A 16,855-nucleotide genomic window follows, 5' to 3' on the forward strand; every position below is an offset into this window, starting at 1 on the left:
GGGCTCTTCCGATAGTGCTTATTATAATACATCAATTTTTTTTTAAAGGGCTATCACGTATGTGTTTCGGAGTTTAGATATTTTCTTATTATTATAAAGAACCAATGTTACATGTATTAGAGTTTTAGTATCATACATTTCTAAATAATTCCTCCAATGTCATAACTTTGATATAACTCTATTATCAAAAGGTTCCTCCCACCAATATACTATAGCCACTTTATGGATTGTTTGCCACGTCATTCCGACCAATCATGTGAGGGAAAATCTAGTTCCACCAATCAGAAGCCTCCCTTGACTAGGTTTTTGACCATCCAAATGATAAGGTTATCCCAAAATTTCTGTTAATTCCATAGCCTCATTCCTATGCACCGCAACAAGGCCTTTTCTATGATTCTTGTCATGACTCGGCCAAGGGACCTTGAATCTCCATCGCGTAGTGTCTTAGACGAAGAGCTCTATAACCTCCCCAGTTATAAGCTATGTTGTTTCAAGGCTTCTTCAACCCAGTCTTGCCGACTATGTCTCTATCTAAGGAATATTGTAGACTCCCAGACGTGCTTCACGGTTTGATGATGATAAATTTGGTTACTTAGGATGATCTACAATGTTATCCCTCCAGATCTTGGGTGATATGTTCTTCAATGGATTCCTAGTCGGCGAGTCTTCCCTTCCCACTGGGAGGGAATCCTACCCAAGACGGCATAGGCACTCTTGTGCCACTTACCTACCATGGGTTTGGTTTCGACTCCTAAGAGGTTCCTACCTCGCCTGCCACACGCCGACGGTGCCAAACCTGATGCCAAGTCTGCAAGCAGCTCCATGGCATTTGACGAAACCTTCCAGTGCCTTGACAACCATCCTAAGACGCCAATAATAGGTATCCAACCTGGTGAGAAGGCTAGGTTAAAGGTCATTTAGGCAAAGTTGGAAACTCGTCTGATCCCAAGGGAAAACTCCCTTGACATTAATCCAATGTTTTCATGCAATACAACAACTTGTAACTTGGAAAACAAAAAGCATGCAAGTGGATAAAGACCTTACTATCCAGCGGGTCTTCCATGTAATCTTCATATTAATAAAAGGGTCTCAGAACCCACTATATTTCAAGTTTGATCCAACCTCTCATGGCTCAACCATGACATGTAATGACTTATGTATCTTCCTTAACTCATCCCCACCGGGATGTACCACAGACGCAAACATAATCAACATAATGTAGCCCTTCAATCTAGAACCAATAGTGGAATCAGAGGTTTACTCATCGCAACATTCAAAATGAGACATCACAAAAACATTTGCGATATGGGTACCTTCGATGTTGAACGGATACGATAACATAATTAACTCATTTTAATAACTATCTCGGGTCTATAATATTGGAGTTTTTGATATCGGAGATAATCGCAACATGCCATAGTTTGCAAACTTGTGCTATAATAAATCTCCAATATGGTGGACACCAAATTACAATTAAACTCATTTTAATATCAATATCTCATCCATATTGTCGGCCATTTTATATTATGGCACATAACGAAAGTTACGATAAACAGATGCGATCTTAGATTAAATCCAATCTTATAATTATATTGGGTCCGCAAGTGAATCGGCGATTTGATATCGAAGGTTTCATTCAAAAGTCCTGATATCAAGGCAGACACGAAATTCTTATTAATCAATGTTAATACACTATATTGGGTCTAGATATCGGAGATTGTGAGGTCAGAGATTATCTCATGTCACAACACATGCCTTCAAAAATATCGGCGAGATATGGATCTCAGATGAAGTGCTCTATTGCAAGTCAGAGATCAAGGGGTTTCAAGTGCTAACATATAACAAAATCATCGAATCATCAACTGCACATATATGATATCTTTGTTCATTTGTACACTTAACATATTTTGATTAAAACACATCAATGGTGATACTGATCTAATCGCATACAATAACATATATGATGAACTTTAGTTAAAACAATATTCAATTAAAACAGTACTTCAACTCAAAAATATAGCATCAACATAAAGATAATAGTACCCGGTACACATTCCATCTTGTCATAAGTAAAAGCGGTATGGTTCTTTCTATTAAGACTTGTTTACAACTACAGTAGTAAAAACCAAAATACTTCTCACAAAATTTCAGAACCCCCTTTGTCCATAAAAATAAAGGGGATTTAAAGTTTAAAATCAAAACTTACATATAGAAAAGTCCATAAAATGTTTCATTGGCCCCAAGAAACCAAAATTAAAATTAAAATACAAATTAATAGTATGTTCTTGTTACAACAAGTTGATCAAGACTTGGACCAAGACTGCTATGCCAATCGTTGTTGAAGTTCCCATATATATGTCATTGGCTTCAATTCAGGTGGATGTTCAGGCCTAATGCACATTCATGCAGTGAATAATGCATCATTGAGTGTTAGCAGCACCTGACTAGTTGTATTTAGAAGACACCTCAGCATCAACCATTTCCCATGTGTTTTGACTAGGAAATTCCAATGGCATTCCAAGTCAATCTTTGATAGAGCTTTTATTCGCTCAGCCTTCCTCTTTGATGATTCTTTCCAAGTTTTTGTCAATATTTTAACAGCGGGCAATGTATCTTCTGGGCACTCCAAGATTAAATTTCCCTGCAACAGGCTATCATTGATTGATTCAATCATGTTCCTAGATATGTCCCTACCACTATATATTTCCATCTCATCATTTTTAAGCCTTATCTCCCATTCTTGAAAGACAATCTCTTTCTAATATTCTTCTATTTTGTGTAGATTTTCTAATCGACCCTCAGAGCTATTCTGCCAATAAATGAAATCAAAGATTTTCTCTTCAACTTCCTTGCTATATGTCCTCAGAACGGACATTTGATTCATAAGTGCATCAGTTGATTGGCACATCTCTTCGATAATGGCCAGATTTTGGCAAAATAGAACCTGCTGATGAGAAAGCGGGTTATATAGCTCCCCTGCTTCTTTCATGAATTTTTCCGTCTCAAGATTAGCCTTTAGTTGCTCAATTCTGTGCTCTAGCTCCTGTGTATGGGCATCCAGGCTTTTCATTTCAGATTCATATTAAATCTTCAGCCCATCAAAACTAGTTTGCAATTGTGAAAATTAAGCTTTCCATTGTTGGACGATTCCTTTCTTTTCATTTTCTAAATTTTGTTGAAGGTGCCTTACTCTATCATATTTCTCCCTTAGGAGTTGTTTCACTTCCATGGCTTTGTTAATTGTTTCACTAGCATAGGCTCTTGAATATTGTGATAGTCTCCCAAGATCTTTAGCAGGCGTCACTTGGGAATCTTTCCACAATAATTAAAAGGAGGTATTTGCAGGGACCAAAGCCTGCTTTTGTTCAGTCCTTCTCCTCTTTCTCTGCCTGCTGATTATTGCTTTGTGTTTGGGACTGTAAAATACATCCAGAGGAGGAATCCCCTCAATATTGAGAACAACCTCAGAGGTTGGAAAAACTGGGATGATTTCCATATCATCAGTATCCATAGTTTCTTTAGAAGCCTCAACAATGAACGAGGTCTTCTCAATGGTTACAGGAGTCTGAGCAATCTATGTTTGTGACGAAGTTTGTTGTTTTTTAGGGTCAATCTCTTTAATAAATCGATCTCAAATCACGTCCAGACTTTCTTCTGTTGTTACCTTCTCTACCTTTGATTCACTAGTTACTGATGTTTTAGTTACATGAACTACATCTTGACTCTAAGATGTGCTTGTTCATGTGTCTTGTTCTGTGTCCTAGTGATTTAGATTCAAAATTCCATTAGGAAATGGGAAATCCTTTTAACCCTGTTGATGAAATTGCACTAATTCCTTGGGGTTGAGTTGTGTTATTGCTTCTTTTTCAACCTCTGCATAATTTGAGGTCGATTGAAAGAAATCATCAAATTTATCAAGCTCATTTGTAAACTGCCTGATCTTTGCCTGTGTTGTAATATTTTTTGCAGTATCATTCGGATCATACTGTCGATTTAGAATGGTTGGAAAGTTCATCAGTAGGATTTCTTCCATCTCCTTAGTAGCATTTTTTAAATTCTCTAAAGAATAGAATCCACAACAAAACAAAAAAGCAGACCACAATGTCTTCTTGATTTCTTTCATGACCTTAGGCAGGCCATTTCCCACAGTCTGGTAGGCTATTTCCCGAGCTAGGAGCTTATGGGGACATACAGGGGAAACACATGAGGCTGTCAAAGGCTGTCAAAAACTAGAACATAAGTAAATGATTCCTCCCCAAACCATATTCCGACTGATAAGAGATCAATGTTGCCTTCAGTGGATATTCTAGTGCACTTCTCATTGAAAACAAACTCGTAAATAGGAAGGACAACACCATGGCAAATCTTGTAAAAATGAGGTCAGTATTTTGACTCCCATAGAATATTATGGTAAATGTGAATAGGAAAAGGGCCTTCAATAGTCCATTTCCATCCCATGGATGGAAAATCTGAAGTGAAACAAATACAATCCATATGGTAGGCACTCATGTAGAATGGGAGAACAACAGTTTCAGAAAAATTACGCTTTTTCCTATATTTTAGGATTTCGTTGCTTAATTTGTTGGACAAAATAGTTCCCTGGCCCATTACATAACTATCAGAGGCAAATTCAATCAAGGGTACCCATTGGTCTGAAATATTTTGGGTATTAGCATAGCCAAACAATCTACACATCATTGCAGCAGCAAAACAATAGGGTGCATTAGAGGTTATAGCATACATACCCTTGTCCTCTTGTTTATGCTTTTTTAGGTCTCTTATCCATCATCGAATGACCTCATATTGGTGTTCACTTTCCTGAATGAACTTCTCAATGAATTCTTTTTCATATTTCTTTTGAGCTAGTGGGAGGTGGTACGTTGCAGAAAAATATTTTCCAGTGAAAGAGTCGATGACTGTCTGTCTCTTGGTCATGAATTTTCTATCTACGATGTTCATATGATCAATGACCCATTTGATCATATCCATATAAGTCAAGATGCTTGGTCGAGCACCAATTCTATGGAGAAACGAATTGGCCACATCATTGTATGTAATTTCTGAAACAGGAACCCTATCCTTTGTTGTGACTATTCTTCGTGTGACTTTTGGCCCTTCATCTTCAAAAATATTATACATGGCCTCCCAGCTAGATACCCCAGCATCAAGGGTGCATGTCGTGTCATAAAATAGCCTAGGCATTTCTATGACCTCAGGAGGAGGAGAAACTCACTATTGTTGAACGGGAATTTTCCTTCTAGGTTTAGCTGGTCGAGACATTTCTCATTAATTATAGTTATCGGGACTAGCCTGCAAGGAAAAAACACAAGAATAACCAGCACCTACACTCTGAGAAAATGACGAATTATGCATGAATCCAATACTTTTATGAGCGAAATCTTCGGGAATCGTTATTATTAATGAAAGCATTTAGAATATTGAAAACCATAAATTCATTGCATTTCACCATTAACTGACAGAATATGCATCCACATGGCCTTCAACACACTTCAGCTTTACTAGAGAAATCAGATGGTTTTCCTACCAAAACTTGTGATCTCATCTATCTCCGGACCCGATTACTTTATTAGAACATCTTTAGTATAAAATTGCATATGCCCTTCATTGTAACTTTTAGAATGAAACCTTTGCTTAGATCTGTTGATCTTCGATTGCGATATGTCTTACACCCCCAATTACCTTTATTATAACGGCTTCAATGTAATATTGTACACATTAACTTTACCAGATATTTTTATCGAAGAAATCAGATCATTTTCCTAGCCAAACTTGTGATCTCGTCCATCTCTGGACCCAATTAACTTTATCAAAACATATTTAATATAAAATCACATCTACCCTTCATCATGGCTTTTGGAATGAAACCTTCACTTACATTCGCCGATCTCTGATTGTGATATGCCAATAGCCCTTGATTCCTTTGAACTCTTTGTGACCTTCGTGATAGCCCCCAAATTGAATCCCTCTGTATCGGCCATTTCCAATCGGAGGTGTAACCTTGGTGCATGACATGTCAATTTGTTGATTTTTTATCACTGATCAGATTCTACCTTTGGCCCTTGGCCTTGTAGCTCTTTACATGACTGCAATCTAACCCTCATATCGAAGCCCTTCAATCGTAGGCTATCAATTGGAGGTTTCACTTCAATGCACAATGCGCCTCAACCTATGATTGTTGATATCCCATACGTGACGCCATCGTTGCCACGTATCTTCCACCTGTCACCTTGTGAGTAATGCCATGTGTTACCCTTTTTTGGCCTATTGTGAGCCTTGAAACTTCTAAATATGCCTGCCACATATCAATCGTGTTGGTACGATGTGATGACATCAGGCTCCACATGTCACTTCTCACAACCAACTACTAGCTGCCATGCGTCCCCTAATGCATCTAGTCATTGTTTTCCACGTGTCTCTTGTCGGATCCAGTATTTTGCTACCACGCATCCCTTTGGGAGGATAGATAAAAGGCTCCAGCTTCTTTGGTTTTTCAGACAAATCCTTTGTTAATTTGTAATTGCCCATCCTGACACATTAACACTAGCGGCCCATTCCCGACGATTTCATCACATATCGCAACTCGCATATTCTCGTTTCTGAAATGTGGTCACTCTGCCTCAATTCCAAAGATAAATTATATAGGTTGGACCCCCGACTGTTGATTGTCAATATCATAAGAACCCCGACTACTGATTGTCAATATCATAGGACCCCCGACAGCCAATATCTACTTTCATATAGTGTCACCTCTAATAATCATTGACCGTCGATATCATATCCGATGCAGTTTGTTTTTTATAATGTTTTTGTGTGGTTTCACCTCCGTTGTAATAAGCTCTCTTTTTGGCTCAAACAGGGATGAATGTCCACATGTCCTATCGGTGTTTCTTTGCACCTCTTTGTGAAAATGCTAGTTATTTGAATTATTGATATGAAAGTTAAGGAGATGGAGCTCGTCATTCACTTTAGGGTTTTTTATGAAAGTCAGGATTGTGGACTCACGAAAAAGTGGATCTGGAGAAGACAAACTCAGGCAGAAATCCCACGTTAAGAAATGAGAAGAGGAGCCCACCTTTTTTCATGGAAAAGTTTTTTGATGGATTGTGGCCCCTTGAGGAGTTCTCTAGCCACAGCTCTCATGTATCTTATATAAACATTTTGCGCACTCTGATGGTAAGTTGGTAGGGACGGATAAGAAGATCAAATATGGATCACTTCGGCCATCTCACTTCTTCTCAGTCGAAAACGTGAAATGTATTATTACTTTGGGCAGTGGAAAGCCCTACAACATTGCAAGTCGAATGATCATTTGGTCTCAAATCGATTCTGATACTAAGCGTATGCGATCATCTTAGGACTTGAAATTTTGTTTCAGTGGCAACAGCATGGCAATATCGGGGAGGCCCCGGTGGTCAATCCTACATGGGTCCATGTTGTATGATTATTCTTCTACTACGAGCTCATACCATATAATTATTCTTATACTACGAGCTCATGTCGATGCCCTGCTCTAATGAAAATGTAGGTTGCGGAGAAGCAGGCACCCATAATCATGCATGGATCTCACTCGTCTGCATGAGAAAAGGAAGAGATGGAATAGGCAAGCTTGAAAATATTCGTTAAGAATCTATAGGAGAAGCCCACCTTTTTATAGATTGCGGATTTAGACTCAGTGGAAAATTTGAAGCAGCACATAGAGAGGTTGGGTATCCCTGCAAATACAGAGTATCTTTTTTTGAAGGAAAGATGCTTCAGAATCATTCTCATACGAAGGACTATTGCATCTCCAGAAATTATACCATGATCTTGAATTTGAGGCTAAGTGGATTTGTCTCCTACAAGGATGCAGTGCATTGGAAGGGCTCCAAACTAGTGGGTATGCCTCAATACAACCAAGTACCTTACCTTATAGAACAAATGGAATAAGTTCCATACATGGAGAGGTAACCCACATTTTTTTTTCTCTACAATATACGGTTATGATCCACAGGTACCACAATTTCTGGCCTAGAACTGATGCTTTACACCATTTGGTCTTATCAACCTGGACCCAAAATTAGATATTTATTTATGTTCCAAGGGTTTATTTATTGTTCAATTTGATACTCAAAAAGATATGGAGAAAGCATTAAATGATGGGTCATGATTTTCAGGGAGAGTTGGGCTCTTCATCATGTTGAAGAAAGTGTAACTAGGTTCAGTCTTCATAAATGTAATTTTGATCTTTGTACTTGTAAGAGAAAAGAATTATTATTTTTTCATTATGAAGAATGGGTTTTTTTCCCATTTGATAGGTCAAGCACATGTTTAAGTTCTCCTAGGAAAGTCAAAGAGTCAATGTAATTATTGAAGACCCATGTGGGCATGTTACACTATGTAAATCTATGTATTAGAGTCAAAGAAATATGTCAAAAGAGATCATCCAAATCAAAGACAAGTCTCCTCTTCAAGTCGGCTCAAAGAAATTAATTTTTTGGTGCACTTAAAGACATGTCGGCCTCACTAGATCAAGTCAGCCCAAATAGGAGGGACAGACTCTTATATATAGGGTAGTTTGACCTCACCAATAGACCGTCAAGCTATCTCTGAGGTCAGCGAGGAATAAAGTCAAGAAGGAGGTGTGAAGAAGAGAAAAAGGTTCATTCTAGGCTAGTGAAGAAGAGAAGAAAGAAATCAAAATCTTTGGGACTATTTTAGGGCTCTTTTCTATCACAAGTGTGAAGGAGAAAGGGCTCATTTTGCTTCCATATCAGATCTGCAATTACATTTATAAGAAGTATCTCGGTTGGTCTAGAACATATCACCAATCAAAGTCTCCTCATCAAGCAAAGAAGGGACACCTAAAGCAAAGGAAAGAAGCAAGTAAAAAGGTCTATCTCAAGCCCTAGATCAGCCACACATGTGAAGAAATCAGATCTGTGGTAGGGTTAAGAGGACCAGCCTCTAACTCGGAGATATACCAGAAGAAGAGCCTCATTCTCTAGCCTAAGTATCAAGAAGGATAAGGAATATTTCCAAGCGAAGGAAAGGAAGGCACTAAAGAAGAGGTCTCTAAGGAGACCTAGGGTTTCTACAGTTGCTAGAAAAGGAGTGAAGGAACGTGCCATCAGTTGTCGGAAGAAGTGTGAAGGAAGAGATCAAGGTGTATTGTAAAAGGAAGCGTTGATTCAAGGACAAACATGAAGTTGCAAAAGAGATATTGTGTCTTGTGCTTGGACGATCTATTGGTCAAGGTTCTACGGTTTGGAATTTGTCAATTGAAGCTTCAATAAGATAAATTTTCAGAAGGGTTTTCCTCTCTACGAGAGAGAGGTTTTTCCCTACCTAAGAGCCAACATCTTGTGTTCTTGTCTATTTTGTTTTGGTAACTATTTGATGAAGTAATAGAACACAATCTAATAATAATAAGAGAATATTTTGTTGATAAGAAAAAGTAAAAAGGTACCTCATAAATAGTTAGCATCATCAGAAGAATCTTCTTCAACATGGAATCAGAGCTAAGGTGACACATCAATCTCAAGAACACAAAGGTTGATAATATCTACAAGCAAGGGTTCTAGATCCAACAAAGATAAGGAGCATTACCATATCCTCTCCTAGATCCATCAAGAAATACTAACATTCTGGGAACAAAGAAAGAAGAAATCCTTCGATCTAAAGGCATCTACAAGAAGGTACATCCAAAAACAGTCTCCATCAAATACTCTTCATCATCAAAGAAAGGCACCCAAATATCTAGGCTCATCATTAAAGATATCTACATAACGATAATTCTTCATCACCAAGTTGATCTCTCATAAGGAAACTTGAAGGAAGCATCTTGAATAACTCCAAGATCTAAGAATTCAAATCATCAAATTTTCAAGGAAACTGAAATATCTCTTCACAACAACTCTCTCAAGTAACTATTTTTATGTCCTCTTCTGAACATATCAAAATGTCTTTTTGCAAGGGGAGCAACAAATTGGTTGGGACTGCTAATTTTCTTGCATGGAAAAAGAGGATTGGTCTACTTCTAAAAGAAAATGAAGTTATGGACTACATCAAAGGGAATTTCGATGTTCCTACAAAGGAACAAACTCAAGCCCTAGCAAAGTATAATAAGGATAAAACAAGGGCTCAAAATATTCTAATAGAATCCATCAAGGACCCTCTCATTCCTTATGTTTCCAAACTTGAAACATCTAAATAAATATACGATAGACTGGTGGAGTTATTCTTAGTTAGTACAGTTGGAGAAGTGATATCGTTGTGTAATGAATTATATAAAATGAAGATATACAAGGAAGAAGGAATAGCGCCCTACTTCATGAAGGTATCTAAGATGAGAGACACGCTACAAGAAATAGGAGAAGTTATGCCAGATAGAGAGATGAATATTGTGTTGCTCAATGCATTACCTGAGGAATGGGGAAACTTCACATCAAGTATATATGCCAAGAAGGAATCCACCCCATTGAATGAACTTTTGTCTCTATGCAAAATTGAGGAGACTAGACTCAAAGCCAAGGATGATGTGGGATTAAAGGAGTAGGCATTCGCTGCTTTGGCCAAGAGAAAAGGGAAATTTGGCAAGTTTGGTCTACAAAGAAATGGTAAAAGAGATATTTCCTAAGTTTGGACACTATAAGATGGATTGTCCTAAGTTCAAGAAGGACAAAAGTAAGAGGAAACGAGAATAAGCCCACATTACCCAAGAAGTGAAAGAAGAAGATAAGAAGCAGAAGAAGGAAGCTCCTTCGGATCTCTACTATGACTGAGATCAATTTCTTCACATAAGTATTCTTTAAAGTTTTTGGTATCATAGGAACATGTAGAAGTGGGATAGAATGCATGATTTATGAGAATAGAATCTTCAGGAATATAGGAGCATTATGTAGAGATAACACAATTAAATATATTCATGTAGGAAGGATGTAGCCATTTAATGGCCTCATCAATGCATAAAGGAATGATCATGATCAAGAAGAATCATATTAGAAAGCCACTATCATCAACAGGGAGGAACATTCGTAGGATGAGGACTACAAGGATCCTCCGGTGAAATCTTCAATAGAGGGTTCATGATTTTAAAGAAAGGCAGATGTCTCAATAATAATTCCACTTATGGGGATTCAAGAAAGGATGATATGTAGGCAAGGAAGGTATGGCAAAGAAAAGGAGATTTAGGTAATCTCAATCAAGGAAGTTATCAAAGGAAGCTGAGATGATCAAGGAAAGAACTAAGATGAGGTATGTATGTATCTAAGTTTTCAGTTAAAGGCATGTCATCAATGAGCATGTGGAATTTCTTTGGTAGCATGGTTAAGAATAGGGAAGATCTCTTTCATTGAGAATATTCAAAAAGGCATGGTTCACACACTGATAAAGGTCAACATGAGCAATTTTCTCATATGGAGTATGAGGTGGTTGACTAAGAAACCTATAAAGAATAATATGAGAAAAGAGATCAGGGATAAAAGGACACCATGGACACTAGGAATCAACATCCAACAGATTTGTTGAAGCATCTCCCGAAAGAAGGCACGATAATTCTGACAATGGAAGAAAAAGATCAAAGGACCCTCGACACTTGGAAAGGCCTTGGAGATATGAACATGCAGGGTGTTGATGATTCAAGCCAAAAATATGTCATCATGAAAAGGCCATCTCATAAGGTATTGTTTGGTTTACTGTTATGTTTTGATTTCTTGAATAATATCTAGATGAGTTCATGCAGGGCTATTGGAACAAGGGTTGTAAGTGAAAGTACAACTGACATTCATGTGGTGGATGGAAATTCATAAAAGAAACATGATGAGGGATAATTAGCCATATGAATAAAGTTCCATATATGTATCAAGAAGGGAGCTCTCCATGAAGAAAGGAATGGCATGATGAACTGAGTAGGAAAGTGATCAATGGTTGATGCCCTACAAGGAAGAAGATCGACTGAATTTCATGACATCACGGAAAGAAATTGATGAAGCAGCTAAAGGACCCACAGAAGAAGTTTTTGATGAAAAGTAGAGTCCCTAGTTGAGAGGGATCTCTGACAAGTCCCTAATTAAGAGGGAGCTTGGGTACATTCCTTTATAGGAATGAAAATATATTCCCTAGTTGAGAGGGAGAGATAGACACAACATTCTTGTCTTTACTTGGGAAGAAATAATGGAGGATTGGGTAATCATATGTTATCTGATGCTCTTTGAGGATGTGTAGGGCATCCAAGATAATAGTATGCAAGAGGAGCGATATTCTTTGAGGGTTGGGAACCCAAGATAAGAATAGTCCTAGAAGGTCATACTCAGTGAACACCCGGGTGGGTATGTACCTTGAGCGACATGATGAAGGTGTTTATATTCATTGGTCTCGCCAAAATTGTGCTCTGATCTAATGAGAGATAGAGTTTTCAGTCAAGGCCTTGTTGTGAATACAATGTTGGTTATTACAATGCTAGAACATATGGATTTCCAATTTGATTTCTCTTATGTGAATTCTTCAGATTGAAAATTCCAAACACCTTGTAAAATGATTTATCAATACCTCCTTAGTTAAGAGGGAGTGTTGAAGAAAGTGTAACTAGGTTCAGTCTTCATAAATGTAATTTTGATCTTTGTGCTTGTAAAAGGAAAGAATTATTATTTTTTTCATTATCAAGAATGGGTTTCTTGCCCATTTGATAGGTCAAGCACATGTTTAAGTGCTTCTAGGAAAGTCAAAGATTCAATGTAATTGTTGAAGACCCATGTGAGCATGTTACACTATGTAAATCTATATATTAGAGTCAAATAAATATGTCAAAAGATATCCTCCAAAGAAAATACAAGTATCCTTTTCAAGTCGTCTCAAAGAAATGAATTTTTTGGTGCACTTAAAGACATGTCTGCCTCACTAGCTCAAGTCGTCCCAAATAGGAGGGACATACTCCTATATATAGGGCAGTTTGACCTCACCAATATTACATCAAGCTATCTTTGAAGTCAACAATGAATAAAGTCAAGAAGGAGGTGTGAAGAAGAGAAAAAGGTTGCTTCTAGGCCAGTGAAGAAGAGAAGAAAGAAATCCAAATTTTTTGGACTATTTTAGGGCTCTTTTCTGTCACACGTGCGAAGGAGAAAGGGCTCATTCTACTTCCATATCAGATATGCAATTGTAGTCATAAGAAGTAGCTCAGTTGGTCTAGAAGAGATCACCAATCAAAGTCTCCTCATCAACCAAAGAATGGGACACCTAAAGCGAAGGAAATAAGCAAGTAAAAAGGTCTATCTCAAGCCCTATATTAGCCACACGTGCGAGTAAATCAGATCTGCAGTAGGATTAAGAGGATCAGCCTCTCACTCAGAGATATACCGGAAGAAGAGACTCATTCTCTAGTCTAGGTATCAAGAAGGAGAAGGAATATTTCCAAGTGAAGGAAAGGAAGGATATAAAGAAGAGGTCTCTAAGGAGACCTAGGGTTTCTACAGTTTCCAGAAAAGGAGCGAAGGAAAGTGCCATTAATTGTGGGAAGAAGTGCGAACAAAGAGATCAAGGTGCAGTAAAAGGAAGCATTTATTGAAGGACAAAAATGAAGTTACAAAAGAGAGATTGTGTCTTGTGTTTGGAGGATCTATTGGTCAAGGATATAGGGTTTGGATTTTATCAATTGAAGCTTCAATAAGAGAAATTTGCAGAATGGTTTTCCTCTCTAGGAGAGAGAATTTTTTCCCTGGATGAGAGCCAACATCTTGTGTTCTTGTCTCTTTTGTTTTGGTAATTGTTTGAGGAAGTAAGAGAACGCACTCTAATAATAATAAGAGAAGATTGTGATAATAGTTAAAAAGTAAAAAGGTACCTCACAAATAGTTATCATCGTCATAAGAATCTCATCCTACCTAGATGCCCTAGATTCTTCAACACATCACCCTGGTTCCCATATTTTGATGCCACTAACAATGGTGGTCTCAAGAATGCTAATCTGGTTGAGACTACCAAACCTCCCCCTTCGTTTTTGGCACAACAAGGTTCTAGAGGAAATTGGGAACACCCTGAGAATATTCGAAAAGATGAACCACAAAAGAACATAGAAAGTTCTATTCACTTTTGCCAAAATATGTGTAGAAATAGACCTCAGTAAAGGTCTATTAAATCGTATTCAAGCAAAACAAAAAACATTTTGTTGGCCCAATTGTTAGATTATGAAAATATGGCATTCAGATGTTATATATGTCAAACACAACACTAGAAGGACACATGTTTGTAGGAAAAAAGGATGACAAAAAAAAGGGGAAGGTTGAAAAACAAAAGGAAGGCAATCTTATGATCCCTATCTCTTATAATAAGTAGAAGAAAAAACTACGAAGAACCCTACAAACCAAGTAGAATGGGATACACCTATTCAAAATTCAAATGCAACCCATATACAGAAGGTAACTAAATCATAAGAGATACAAGCACCAGAACAAAACAAAACAAAAAAACGGGACGAGGGGTACAAAGAGAGGTCATGTTTCTGAGAGCTAAAACTTGGACAGATAAATCCCACCAATACATCAAGGAGTGAACTGGAAATGGTTCTAGCAACCCCGACTTTAGGGGATGGAAAAGTCTCCAAGAAAATAAAGGAAAAAAAAGAGAAGTGTGATTATTATCACTTCAATTCGAAATTTTTTCATGTAATTTTTCTATTTTTTCTCATAAGTCGAGACGCTTATCTTACTAAATGCTTTTAACATCTACATAATGTAATTTTGTTCCTTTTTTCAAGTTGAATAAAACTATGGTTTTTTTACCTTTGGAAAAAAGACTATACCTAGACACAACAAACAGATGTCATAGCATGGTATTGATAAGACAATAATCATGCTTGGGCACTACTTTCAATTTGGTAAAAGTTGTAAAACATTTAGATTGGTTATACTCTCATAGATATGTTGACCAATCAAAGTAAAAAAGTTTGAAAGGATTATCAATAAAAATATCGATCCTACATTAAGCAAGCATGGAAGGTTCACCCGATGGCACTGCTTTGTTAAGACATTAGAGTGCAAAGCATACCATTCATGGCAACAAAAAATTATCAAGAAAATCAATGAACACCCATAAACTCTAAACGAGTTAGTTTATGTGGGGTTTACTCCACAGGAAATCTAAACTTGTTGGATTGTGTGGGATTATTGTCAAGCAAATCAATGAACACCCATGAACTCTAGACCAATTGGCTTATGTGGGGTTTAGTCCACATGAAGTTTAAACTTGTTGGCTTGTGTGGGATTTAGAATCCATCAAGTCTAAGGTTCAGATCTCACTGGGGAAGGCTGAGGGTGGGAACCAATTGTGATATTTACACTGCAACAAGTGGTATTAAGGCTTGACCAAGTCTTGCACATTCATGGTGATAGCATCCCATTGTTCGATAAATCATTCTTCCATCCAACATGTGAGTTGGCTCCAACCAAGACCTAACCTAACATTAAAAAAGAATTGAAAATGGGGGGTTAATAAAACCAAAACAAGATTGCTTATTACTAAATAGAGAAACATTCAAATTCAAAACTAGCACCAAAAGAACTTCACACCGTAAATGTCACAAAACTATCTCAAAAAGATTAATTCAAAAATTACCAGAAGTTGTAATACAACAAATCCAATGAAGGGTTCAAGATATTTATTATCATTTATAAACAATAAAAGAAATCAATAAAAATAGCTCATTTATCATCAAAAATTAGTAAATATTATTGGAACAATATCATGTCTTAAAAAGAAATCAATAAAATAAATTACAATCAAATATTAGTAAATGTTATTGGGAAAATAGCATGTCTTAAATTTATGAACAAAATGGATGTATGATTAGAAACACAATGGTTAACAATCAAATTAGTTTACAACGTTGTTTCAAATTCATTAATGTAAGGGTACTTATAGGTTGTTAATATGCATGAATTCAACTTAACAAGTATTAATATTAACATTTTTTAAAATGTGGTTCAGAGTCCCCTAAAAACATTGATTTAAATTCATGAGTTTAAGGATATTTATAAGTTGTTAATATGCATGAATTCAACTTAACTAGCACTAATATCAACATTTTTTTATAGCCCCTGAAATGGGTGACCACTACATTCACAAAATAATTGTACCAGGTATATCTACCCAAAAGGGCCACTTCTTGTTGCAACTTAACCACGGAGCCTAACCCCAAGGATGTCAAGAGAATTGAACCCGTGACCTCTCAATAACAAAGGTGCTTTAACAATGGGGATTTGACCAATTAAACTAACCTTAGAAGCTATCACTAATATCAATAACATATATCTTAGTATTTAAATGACCATCTTTAATGAAATAGAAAAATATATGTAATATATATATATGGTGGAAGACAATTTTGAATACTTCACATGTAGTTGATTTAAGTTACTAACAAATAGTTGGTTGAAGACAATCTCTAATACTTTGGTAAAATAGGAAATATATATATATATGTAAGAATTTCTATGCGGGTAGGTGGAGTTGATTTGAGTTATAGACAAAGTTAATTGAATATCCAAAGGCACTGCAAGAAGGATTACGTGGAAATTATATTTTTTCATCACAATATGTAATAAACGAGTGGAACCCATAAGAAGTAATAAACAAATAGAACCCATAGGATCATCATTAGCAAAACAGATGTCCTATAAGATATGTTTACATTTAAAGAAATCAAGATTATAGAGATATATGACATTTTTCCCCAAATATCATTCCCAAAGTGTGGAGGTTAGGTTACAAATCATAGCATTCTAAGGAGAAAAGAATGGTGAATGCCGCAAACACTAGTAAATATTTGTCCTTCAAATATTATGGAGCTTTCCTAGTGGTGTGT

The sequence above is a fragment of the Pinus tabuliformis genome, chromosome 9, assembly GCF_031772625.1.
Source record: "Pinus tabuliformis cultivar Carrire ecotype Pingquan chromosome 9, CPIR1, whole genome shotgun sequence".
Lineage (NCBI taxonomy): Eukaryota > Viridiplantae > Streptophyta > Pinopsida > Pinales > Pinaceae > Pinus > Pinus tabuliformis.